The sequence below is a fragment of the Canis lupus genome, chromosome 4 (assembly GCF_048164855.1).
Source record: "Canis lupus baileyi chromosome 4, mCanLup2.hap1, whole genome shotgun sequence".
Lineage (NCBI taxonomy): Eukaryota > Metazoa > Chordata > Mammalia > Carnivora > Canidae > Canis > Canis lupus.
Window position 1 is genome coordinate 62,339,790 of NC_132841.1, and position 12,450 is coordinate 62,352,239.

Below are 12,450 nucleotides of genomic sequence, written 5' to 3' on the forward strand. Positions count from 1 at the left end.
ACTAGGTTCGGATAAGCATGTGAAATTACTGATATTCAACTACTTCTGACATTCAAAACAGAGCTTCATAGGACACAACCTAAAGCAGGTATTCATTTGAATCTAGGTCTTCTGATCAGCATTCCAAACCACGTTTCTTGTATCAGCTACACCCATAATGTATCTCCTACAGTTTGTGTTTGTGTGTTATTGAAGTAGACCTAAACTTAAAGGCATCTGTTCTGGAATCTGAATATGGAATGTATTTCTAGGGTTTTTTTCTCTCCAGTCTCTTATAGTTGTCTTGACCATACAGCTGTTGCCCATAATTTGATAACAGCCTTTTCTTTACAGACTGACTTTTGTTAAATTCTTTCTAGCTCCCAGGTATTTTCTAAAGCAAATACCTAGGACTAGTTTCAGGCAAAATCATGAAGTTGGTCAAAGTTACCTTCAGTACATTTCTTCCCCATTACCCTCCTCACCTCTCAATGTCTGTACTGGTCAGACCCATTTCAGATGGATTGGCTAAGACCTCCCCCCTTCTAAGAATAGAATGTGATCTTCCCACTGGTCTCTTGGCTTCCTCTGCCCTGTCCCAGGGCTCTGAGGTATCTTTATGGACTTTTGTCTACACGTGTAAGGATATGCCTACTTCATCCTCAGTCTTGCTGCCACCACCTTGGTTCAACCCACCGTGGAGTCCCACTCAGACTTCTACAATAGCTTTCTATTTCCTGGAGTCCTCTCTGACTCAACCCAATATCTTCTTCACAAAGTAGTCCCAGTGGGTCTTTCTGAGGTACAAATCTGATCGTGTCACTTTCCTTTTAAAGTCTTTCACTGGTTTCCCATTCTCTTCGTATAGAGACCCAACTTGTCAACGGCATCCTTAAGGTCCTTTAGGACTCTTCCATTCCTTGGCACATCACACTCTTCCCTTGCTCTTTGTGTTCCAAGAATTTTGTCTTTCAGCTCCTCACTGTCTCTATGTTCTTCTCTGCCCCCAGATCTTCTGTTACTTCTTCCTGGGATATCACCAGCTTTGTCACTCAGCTGTACTCAGGAAGCCCTTCTCTGACCCCATGGCCTAAAATCCCAGAGCATTGGGTAGCACCCCTTTTTGAATGTTCTTCAGACTTCTGGTTCCTAGTCCAGCATCTGACACACCCAATAGACTTTAAGATCCATGGGTGGGGGGGAGTGTAGGAAATGTTTGTTGTGATCATTGCTGTATCCCCAACACAGTATCTGGCACTCAACAGATGTTAAATATTTGTTGGATAAATGAATATATATCGCAGCCTTCTCAGGGTATTTGTCTCTAAATGAAAACACTCAGTAACCTAAAACCTTAACTTCAAAGCTCGCAGTAGGTACTTACAGGGCAGAGGAGCCTTTTCATGTGCCTACCAGAGGACATCATGTTGGGGAACTAAGAGCATATGGGCTACCAAGAATGCATTTTGAATTCATCTCTTCCCAGTCCATATTCCATTAATTTCTTAAAATTGTATCAAGAGTGCTATATTCATTCTCTTGAGGTTCTGGGGATCCCATAATTTAATCTACTTTTGGTCTTGCCACCTATAGGGCAAGTTGAAAATAAAGTAACATGGCAAAAATACTGCTATGGAGAAACTTCTCAGTCTGCCAGTGATTATAGCAACAGAATGACTTCAGTGGGCTTTCTTATTTGCATCTCTTGACTTTTCATGAATCTAGGAACCTCTATCTTTTGTTCAAAGGGGGCCTTGGTGGGGCGCCTGGGTGGCTCAGTGGCTGAGTGTCTGCCTTTGGCTCAGGGCATGATCCTGGAGTCCTGGGATCGAGTCCCACATCAGGCTCCCCACAGGGAGCCTGTTTTTCCCTCTTCCTATGTCTCTGCTTCTGTGTCTCTCATGAATAAATAGAAAAACAAAAGGGGCCTTAGAACCCAAGCTGCAGAGACTCTGGCAACAACTTTAGGTCTGGACCTCAGGGTTCCTGTTCTGTAGGCTCCCCTACTTCTCGCCTGCACAGAGATGCAGCTGTGTACCCCGACTTCCCCCCCACCCTCACGCCCCTAGAAGAGGTAAGACATGGTTTCAGGTAGATCAAACAAGAAGATTGAAAAGTGTCCATAGCCAGTCTCCAGAAAAGTCCCCTTTTCTGTCTAGTAGTCTGGGCCACTTCAGTTCCCTGTGACTATACACAAATCGGCTGCCTCCCCCCTTACACCTGGTATGTCCGCCGCCTGACCCGACACCCTCCGGTCCTCGCTGGCCAGCTGCCCTCCGGCCGGGAGCACAAGGCACCGCGAAGGACAGCGAGGCCCGGTCTCCGCACGGGCGCCTTCAGCCCGCGGGGCCTTGTGCTCTGCCAGCACGCCAGGCTGGGCTTTTTTTTTTTTTTTTTTTTTTTAATTTTATTTATGATAGTCACAGAGAGAGAGAGAGAGAGAGGCAGAGACACAGGCAGAGGGAGAAGCAGGCTCCATGCACCGGGAGCCCGATGTGGGATTCGATCCTGGGTCTCCAGGATCGCGCCCTGGGCCAAAGGCAGGCGCCAAACCGCTGCGCCACCCAGGGATCCCCCAGGCTGGGCTTTGAAAGAAGCGAGAAACTCCCAAGCGAAGGATGCCCTCCTAGGTGATCCGATTCCTGAAACGAGTTGCTTTGGCGTACGGGAGGCTTTTTCCACTTCATTTGCCATTTTAGGTCTCCTCAGTAACTTCCTGTATCTTCCTTTAAACAGACCTCTTTGGCCAGAGAGGAGAAGCTGGTAATTTAAAAATAGCCAGATATCTGGTGATATTTCAAAGGCATAATGGAGAACTGTGACACGTTGCTGTGGTGCTGGGCTCAGTTTATGTCTTCCATCTTCCTCGGGCCGACAGAAGAATTAGTCTGGTTTATGATGAGTTTTGTGTATGTTTATTGGAAAATGTTCTGCTTCAGCGAGACCTTTCACCCTAGCCAAATGCACACTTCGCGGAGGATGCTCTGCATAGACCTGCGTGCTCTTGCGATGGGGCGGATTTCAGACACGGCACTTTCATCAGTTCCCAGATGCCAGGCTGCAGACAATATATAGTCTGTTGGCTTCGGCCAACCCTGGGCTATTCATCACTTACTCTTGATGATATGCTCAGCCTTGCTCGTGGGTTTAGAAAAATCAAAGTGATGAAAGCATAAGGGTAAATTATCTGAAATACACCCACAGGAGCTCGGCTCTGATTGGGGCTATTGTTTCGGTTTATGACAGGTTCCTCACAAGCCATTATGTTTGGAGGTTAGCGTGTGTAAGACGCATCTGAGGCTTCTTGCACCAGCCCGAACCAGACCAGACACACAGCTATTTCATGCAGGAACCACAAAAACATTCCTATCTTTTAAATATAAGAAGCCAACCTGTTGTAACCTCCTCTGCAAATGCTCGTTTTATTTATTCATTCCCCTCTGATGCTTGGCACTTGACCTGAATGGCTTCCCCCCTCCCACCCCCACAATGTGTTTGGTTTGACAAAATAGGAAGCACGAGGTGTCATTTGATTTTAAATCTCCTTTCCTGAGTAGATCTTGTAGATTGAAAAAAGCAGTTAAGCTGCTCGCGTGTCCCAGACAGATAGAGCTTATGTGGTGCCTTTAGGGATCCTTTCCCCCCTGCTTTCTTTTCCCAGCCCACATGGGTGCTTGGGGAACAAGGTCTCTGGAGATCCATCAACCTAGCCATTAGAGCAAGCAGGCACCCATGGTTTATGAATGGTAATCAAGACCAAGTAGGAAAAAACAGAACAAACCAGAACGATTGGTGAGCAAGCCAGTGAGGGTGATGAGAGGACGCGGGGAGCAGAAGAGCAGGGCAGCGTGGCCAGGGAAGCCCCGGCCGCCCTACAGGTGTGGCCGGAGCATCCACCCCAGGACGGTTGTGTCTGCTGGGGCCACTAATTATTTTGCCGTCAGAAAGTGCCTGGTGAAAGGCTTAAAGGAGAAATTCAATGCAGTTTCCTTTTATCTGCCTCTCCAATTGATGTCTATACAGAGCAAGCAGGGCTCCTCAAACACGCCAGCCTGCTTCAGATACACAAGATTAAGTAGCTAGTGACATTCAAGACCAATCGGCCCACCCAGGAGGACTGAAGCCAGCGGAAAAGCTGTCAGATTTCTCCTTTTCTCCATTAATCTTAAAGCTTTTCAGTGGTGCCAGGTCGCATCTCCATCAGACAAGCTGGGAAGAGTGTCCAGCAACTTTCCACACCCCCCACCCCCGCACCCCGCAGAGTAACCCCTTCACTGCTGGACCGGTCTCTCAGCACTTGGGGCTTTCTCTTCGGGGCAGAGAGCGTCACCGGCCCCCTGGCCTGGCCCCACTGGGGGAGCTGGAAGCGGGGGCTGCCTCCTTCCCTGCCCGGGCACCGCTGGGCTCCCCGGAGCCCGTGGCACAGGTGTCAGCAGCTGTCCTGGAGGAGGCCGCCTTAGGGCTGCGGGAGCGCCCAGGAAACCGGGTCCCCTTGGGGGTCCCCGCTTTGCTATATGGCCCGGCGGCCTGCAGGGGAAGGTGGACAGGGGCAGCCAGAGGGAAAGCCCTCCGGGGAGAGAGGAGAGGAAAGGAGAGAGACGGTGCAAATCAAGGGGAACGAGGTCCGGATTGGTGACCCTCCTTCCCCCCGCCTCTCCCTGCCAATCCCTTCCAGGGCAGGTGACCACCTGGACAAGAAGTCCCCAGCAGCGAGCAGAGGGTCCTGCTGAGTCCGGGCTTCCACGAGCTGCTGCCTGCTGAGGGCTGGGCGCTTGTGCAGAGGCCACCGCGGGGTGCCCCGAGCCCGGGGCGTGCTGATGCTCGGCTTCAGAGCCCCGGGGTTGCCTCTGAGGATAGGATGCAGAGAACCGCTGGCCGGAGGGGGCCAGGGTCTTTCCTCCTTTCTATTTACCCCTGAGAGCTCTTTCTGTGGCGTTTATCTCAGTGTCAACCCCAATCTGCTCCAACAATAGGTGTCTGAGAAAGCTGTGCGCCCAGCTCCTTCAGCTGGGGGTGATTTATGCCAGCAGGTAGAGATTGATCCGACTCAAAAACCAAACTCTGGCCTCCACTAAAATCTTTCACAGCTCATATAGTTTTAACACACACACAATCTTGGTCACAAAAACCCCATTCTTGAGCAGCATAGATCACTCTCTGGATGGGTTATCTTGTTCCCATTAGTAGGTGTGTGCTTCCCACAGCTCCTACCCCACCCCAGATGGATGCTGGCAGCAAAGACTCAGCCTCTTTCCCATGTGCAGGGATTATAAAATAGACCTCTGGATGACTTGCTTTAGGGCAACTTTCCGCACAGTCCCCGGACACATTTAAATAACTTTTATTACATCAAAGAAGTCACTCTCTGTATCCGTCCTGGCGAAGCAGGCCATCACCCAAAGTTAATAGCATCTCTTAATGAGAGGAAAATGTTAATGAGCTAAAACTCTGCTAACGTAGACTTATCAGTCTCACCTAAACGGAGGAGAACAGATGTGCCATTGTTGTGTATATTAATATCTCTTCTCAAAGGAATATTAACCTCCACGGAAACAAATATACGTGTAATTACATCTAGGCATAATAGCATATATATTGAACACTACCTTTGTCAGGATCATGCAAGTACATTTACCCTAATTGGCCATGATGAAATACTTTGATAAAGAAACACCCGCTGATAAAAAAAAAAAAAAAAATGCCCAGCACAGGACCATGCATGGAGCTGATACTAAATAATTTTTAGATTTATTATGTGCATGTTCGAACTAATGCATTTGGTATACAAAGCACTTAGGTATTCGTATGGAATGTAAATTTCTAGCATCAGCATGATCCAACCTCTACTATTACAGTTAAGGAAAAGATAAGGACTCCCACGAAGGGAACCTAAGCCGCTGAGGGCAGGTGTTTTGTCTAGGAATGTAACAAACAGAGGCTTTGTGTGATCAGAGCCTCTCAAGGAAGGGCCAGCACTCAAGATTGTAATCACCCTGTATGGCCCGGACTCAGCCTGGGTGGCTGGGCCAGGAGCTCATACTTCTCACCATTCCTCAGCACCCGCCAAACTCAGAGGAAACAGGAGGTCCTGATTAGGGAAATGGTGAATGAATTGAGAGTCCAGGAAGATAGCTGGCTTTTGGCCACAGATGGCCAGCATGATAGACCCTTTTGAGCAACTCCCAGAGCTTTCTGCCCCCTTTCAAAATGTCTGCATGTTTTGTGCTCCTGCACAAATTCAGAATTGGGTGAGCACCATGGGGAGAGTAAGGGAAGAGGAATTACTCCTTGGCTCATTGTACCTGGGGGAGAGAAGGCCCCAAAGTTCACCAAGTGTAGAGCTCTTGGCACAGGGCATGTCGTGCATTGTGCTGTGAGAATTGCCTAACTGTACAGAGGAAAGAGCTCAACTTGGCTGTCCTCGTCTCTGGTCTCCTTTCTTGTCTGGGGCTGCCTGGAGAAGCTGAGGGCTTGGCGAGGGAGGTACAGCACTCCTTTGAGAAGTCACAGGCCACCCACCACTGGCTCTGTGGACATTATCAGCCCCTTAGGAAACTGGAAAAACAAAACGCATCACCTTGGAATTTTGCTGTCATAAACTAGCTTTTTTCCCCCTTCTATTAAGGCTAATGAGGTCTAGCTAAAAATAAACTGTATCTTCATTTCATCAAAGGTAGATCGTCTTCTTTTAATTTTTTAAAATAAACTCAACACCAAACGTAGGACTCGAACTCAGGACCCCAAGATCAAGAACTGTACATGCTTCACCAACTAAGCCAGCCAGGTGCCACAAACAGATTTTCTACTGACAGATGGAAGCAATTCTCAATGCTGGACTCCAGCACCACCTCCCTTTTCTTTTCCGTATCTTCTAGAGCAAAACCATAACTGAGCACGAGAAGTATGGTCCTACTTTATCAAAAGTATTCTTACCCTTGTTCATCGATCACTCAATATAGAATTTGTATGTTGTCTGGACTCCTGTGGATTTAAGATCAGTGAATCAGTGTTCTAGATTTCTCAGTGAATTCCAAATGTATAATCTAACTATATAATGGAAGACAAAAAAGTTGTGATTTAGGTTTGGAAATGAAATGGTGGGGAAACTCCAGCAGCAGAGCAGCACTTGCTTAGCACTTTCTGGTTGAGAGGAACCTGGATCTTTCTGGAACTTCTCTGCTCTTCACCCCACCTTGTTCTATTTTTCTTTCTTTTAATTGAGATATAACTGACATATAACATTAGTTGCAGGTATACAACATAACGACTTGGTATTTGTATGTATTGCTAAAATGATCACCACAATAAACCTGGTTAACATCCATTACCATACCTAGCTATGATTTTTTTTCTTTTTTTCTTTTGATGAGAATTCTTAAGATCTCTTAGCAATTTTCAAATATGCGATAGAGGGATCCCTGGGTGGCGCAGCGGTTTGGCGCCCACCTTTGGCCCAGGGCGCGATCCTGGAGACCCGGGATCGAATCCCACATTGGGCTCCCGGTGAATGGAGCCTGCTTCTCCCTCTGTCTGTGTCTCTGCCTCTCTCTCTCTCTCTGTGACTATCATAAATAAATAAAAATTAAATATATATATATATATATATATATATATATATATATATATATACACACAATAGAAAGGCATCTGGGTGGCTCAGTCGGTTAAGCATCTGACTCTTGATCTCAGCTCAGGTCTTGATCTCAGGGTTATGACTTCAAAGTCTCGAGTTGGGCTCCATGCTGGGGATGGACCTACCTAAATAAAATATTTAGATAAATAAAACAAAAACATCCTTATTTAAATATATGTGTGTGGGGGTACACATGCACACACACACACGACTATTTTTTAAGTAAATTCTACACCCAACATGGGCTTGAAATCAGGGCCCTGAGATCAAGAATCACATGCTCCACTAACTGAACCAGCCAGGTACCCCTACAATAGAACATTATTAACTATAATCTCCATGCTGTACATTACAACCCCAGGACTTATTTATTGTATAACTGAAAGTCTGTACCTTTTGACCACTTTCATTCATCTTGCCTACCTGTACCCCCTGCCTCTGGCAACCACCAATCTGTTCTCTATGAGTTCAAGTTTTGGGGGGATTTTTGTTTTTGTTTTGGATTCCACATATAAGTGAGATCATACACTTTCTTTGTCTGACTTATTTCACTTAGCATAATGCCCTCAGGTCCATCCATGATGTCCTAGATGGCAAGATTTCATTCTTATGGCTGAATAATATTCAATGTGTATTATATATATATGCACACACGTATACTCCATTGTATATGTACATATTAGGTTGTTTCCATATCTTGGCTAGTGAAAATAATGCCGCAATGAACATGGAGAGTGCTAATATTTTTTCAAGTTAGTGTTTTCATTTTCTTTGGATGAATACCCAGAAGTGGAATTGCTGGATCATATGGTAGTTCTAGTATTAGTTTTTTAGGAACCTCCACCCTGTTTTCCATAATGGCTGCACCAATTTACATTTCTGCCAACAGTGCACATGGGCTCCCTTTTCTCTATGTTCTTGCCAACACTTGTTATTTCTTGTCTTTTTTTAAATAGCCATTCTGACAGGTATGAGGTGATACATCATTGTGGTTTTGATTTGCATTTCCCTCATTATTAGTGATGTTGAACACCTTTTCATGTACCTGTTGGTCATCCATACATCTTTCGAAAAAACATCTATTCAGATCCTCTGCTCATTTTTTAAACAGATTGGGATTCTTTTGCTCTTGAGTTATATGAGTTCTTTGTTGATATTAGGCCCTTATCAGATATGTGATTTGCAAATATTCTCTCTCATTTGGTAGGTAGCCTTTTCATTGTGTTGAGGGCTTTCTCTGCTGTAGTGTAGCTTTTTAGTTTTATGTTTTTCCAGTTGTTTATTTTTGCTTTTGTAGCTTTTGCTTTTGGTGTCAGATCCAAAAAGTATTCTCCAAGACTGATGTCAAGGAGCTTAATGCCTATGTTCTTCTCTTCTGAAAGTTTTATGGCTTCATGTGTTACATACAAGTCTAATCCATTTTGAGTTAAATTTTGTATAATGTGTAAGACAGTGGTCCAATTTAATTCTTTTGCATGCAGCTGTCCAGTTTTCCCAGCACCATTTATTGAAAAGACTGTCCTGTCGCTATTATATATTCTTCGCTCTTTTGTTATAAATAAGCATATAACATGGGTTTGTTTCTGGGATCTCTGTTCTGTTCTATTGAGCTAGCTTTCTGTTTTTATGCCCAAACTATACTGTTTTGGTTACTATAGCTTTGTAGTAGAGTCACCAGGGAACATGATGCCACTAGTTTTTTTTATTTCTCAAGATTGCCTTGGCTATTCAGGGTCTTTTGTGTTCTTTGTATATTTTAGGACTGTTCTATTTCTGTAAAAAAAAAAATGCCATTAGAATTTTGAGTTAAATTGCATTAACTCTATAGATTGCTTTGGGTTGTATGGAAATTTTAACAATACTGATTCTTCCAATCCATGAGCATGGGATACCTTTATATTTATTTCTGTCTTCAATTTATCTCATCAGTGTCTTATAGTTTTCAGTGCACTGGTCTTTTACCTCTTGGGTTAAATTAATTCCTAGCAATTCTTTTTTGAAGCAATATAAATGGGATTGCTTTCTTTTTTTTCTCTTGTTTTCTTGATCACTCCTATATAATCCTTGCATTTTATCTTGTGTGGATAGAGACCCATTTGGCCAGAACCAGAATCACTTGGTTTCTTTATTTTATTGACCCTTTTCAGTTTATATGTTATTCCAAGTGTGTGTTGCTACCCAGATGGCTTTCCTAGTCACAGAGCAATCATTGTCAGGAAGAGCATGTAAGTTTTAATTACACTGAAATATGGAATAATGTCCGGTTGGATAATACTCAATAAATCTCTACTATGAGTTTATTTGTTTGGCACTTAGCTTTCTGGGGGGAGGGCTCATCGGATAAGTAATACCATTTAAAATGTGTTGGGGGCATTTAAAACCATTCCTGCCCTTAGCATCTTCCAGACCAGGCCTTGACCTCCATGATTTATCATAGACAAGCTGGGAGTTTCAACTGATAACTTATTGTGACAGGAACACATTAGGCAGAAAAAAAGCCTTGACCAGCTGGAGGTAAAGGTTCCCGTGTCCATTGTGAGCGTGCTCAACTAGTTAGATTTTTTTTTTTAGTGCTTGCATGAAATATCATCTTCATGGCCCACACACCTATGTCCACAACAGTAGATCTTCAAATCAACCCAAATGTATTCAGGTATTTGTAAAGTACCTCAAATTTACATGTCTGTTAGAATGGCTTCTGCCAAAAGTCAAGATAAGGCAAGGGATATTTTTGAGGGATAGTTTAATGCAATAGGCTATTTTCAAATATTTCAAAAATGTGTTGGAAATGAAACACTTGCTCATGATAAGGTGGCCTAGGCCATTACTCGATAAGAGTATATTTGTTTAGTTCGCAAAAAACTTTCAAAATAATTGGCACAAAGGAGACCTGAAGTTAATAAAAGGTGTTCTGAGTGGCAACCAGGTTGAGAGTCCCAATCTGAAAGACAGGCTGACTTTATGAGACCTCAAGCCTCAACCCTGTATTAAGCATCTGGATCCCCAGAAAGCTATGTTCTTGGATCACATCTCTCCCAGAGAATCACCTTTACAGATTGAGGCTTTGAAAGAGCTTCAGATAAGCAGCCTGAGTGGAAGGGAGACAATGCAAGGAAGGCACAACACTCTCTCCTCATACATGTTTGTGTGAACTGAGAACTGCTTTGCTGCTGCTGCCTACCACCTCCATCACACACACATTTTGCTTCAGTTTAGTAGCAAAAAAAAATTTGTCAAGTTTCATGAACTGATTGTTAGGCTTCCTCCTTGTAGATAGGAAGAACTCTATGACCTACTGGAATTTCCCTTAGATTTGAGACTGCTAGCATCCAAGACTAAGATTTGGGCTTTGATAACTATTATCTTTCTTTTGCCAGAGATTCCTGGTATGATTATTCCCCTTTAAATTTGCTGTTTGCTTTTTTCTCCTCTCCTGCTGCCCCCACCCCACCCCTGTGTTTAGAGTTTATAATTAGTAAGCCCTTATCAGATATGTGATTTGCAAATATTCTCACCTAAGCCCTTATCCTAAGCAGTCTTAAATCCTTTCAAGAAGTAGGTGAAATAGCCTGATACCACTTGGACCTCAGGCTCCATCCAAAGTCAGGCTACGATACTGATCCATCTATTCTAGTGTTCAAAGTGACCTTACCTCTGAGACTTCATGCTGTCCGTCATGTATATAGAATTAATGTGTAGAAGGTACGTGAATGGAAATAGAAGCATTTGGGAACCACTCCTCCTGCTTTAAACCAAAAACATCTAAAACAACATGACCTCCTGTATGCACCAAATGGCCTGGAGGACCTTCCACGATGGGCCCACACACAGGAGAGCCTTGGATTTGGTCACCGGAACTGCCACCAGGGTACAACGAGCCTCACCTCGTTTTGCCATTCTGCTGCTTTGACTCCCTTCCTGACCCAGACTTCTGTGCAGAAAGGAATCCCTTATTTCTGATGGCTTCCGGGCCACTCTCCCTGCTTGACTGTTTAAAGATGTGATGCTTTGTGATTTGTCGCATCTTGGGGCATCTCTGAGGCCCTCCTTGTGACCACCCTGCTCGCAGCTGCCCACTTCCTCTCCCCTCCAGCAGCTGTCCTGGTTTCCTGCTGGCATCCTCACTGTACACAGCCAGACAGGCAGTCTCCTTGCAGAGAGCAGCCATCCTTTCAGTGTTGTAGGCTGGCTGCATGCCAGGACATGGGACAGATACAAGAGAACAAGCTTGGGAACCAAATGTTGGCAGGGGCACGGAATCAACACAAAGCCCTCCGCTAGTGATCATCAAGGAAGGATGATAAGAGCATCTTCTCCCTCAGTCCATGACCTTTTACTACTCAGTCTCTAAGTGCTTTGACCTCAGGGACCCTTCACATGGCCGCATCCTCTACCAGCATGGGTTGTCTTTAAGGGCCTGTTGTTTGCAGACTTCCAAATATCTCTACCAGCCCTGAAAGCCTGGATATTCCAAAAACAGTGATTGTGGAACTAAGCAGAGATGCTGAGGACACTGCACATGGTGGGAAGCGTGTGCTAATAAACTTCAGAGTGAGGCTTGTGGAAGGGAGAAGAAAGGTGACGGCTTCAGGCTTCTTGGCCCATCTGTCAGGAAGGACTGAGAGCCATGACATTTCTTCCCTTCCAAAACTGGCACAAGGAGAGTTTTGGAGAGGATATGACAAGCTGTTTCATGGACTTGGGCTGGGACACATGTGCCACATCTGAAGCAGGAGCTCAAAGCTGCTGGGGGATGGACAGAGTGTTTGGGTTGGGTAGTGTTTGTTTGAAGAAGACAGGAATGAGGAGCGGAACAGGCAATGGTGAGACACGTATCA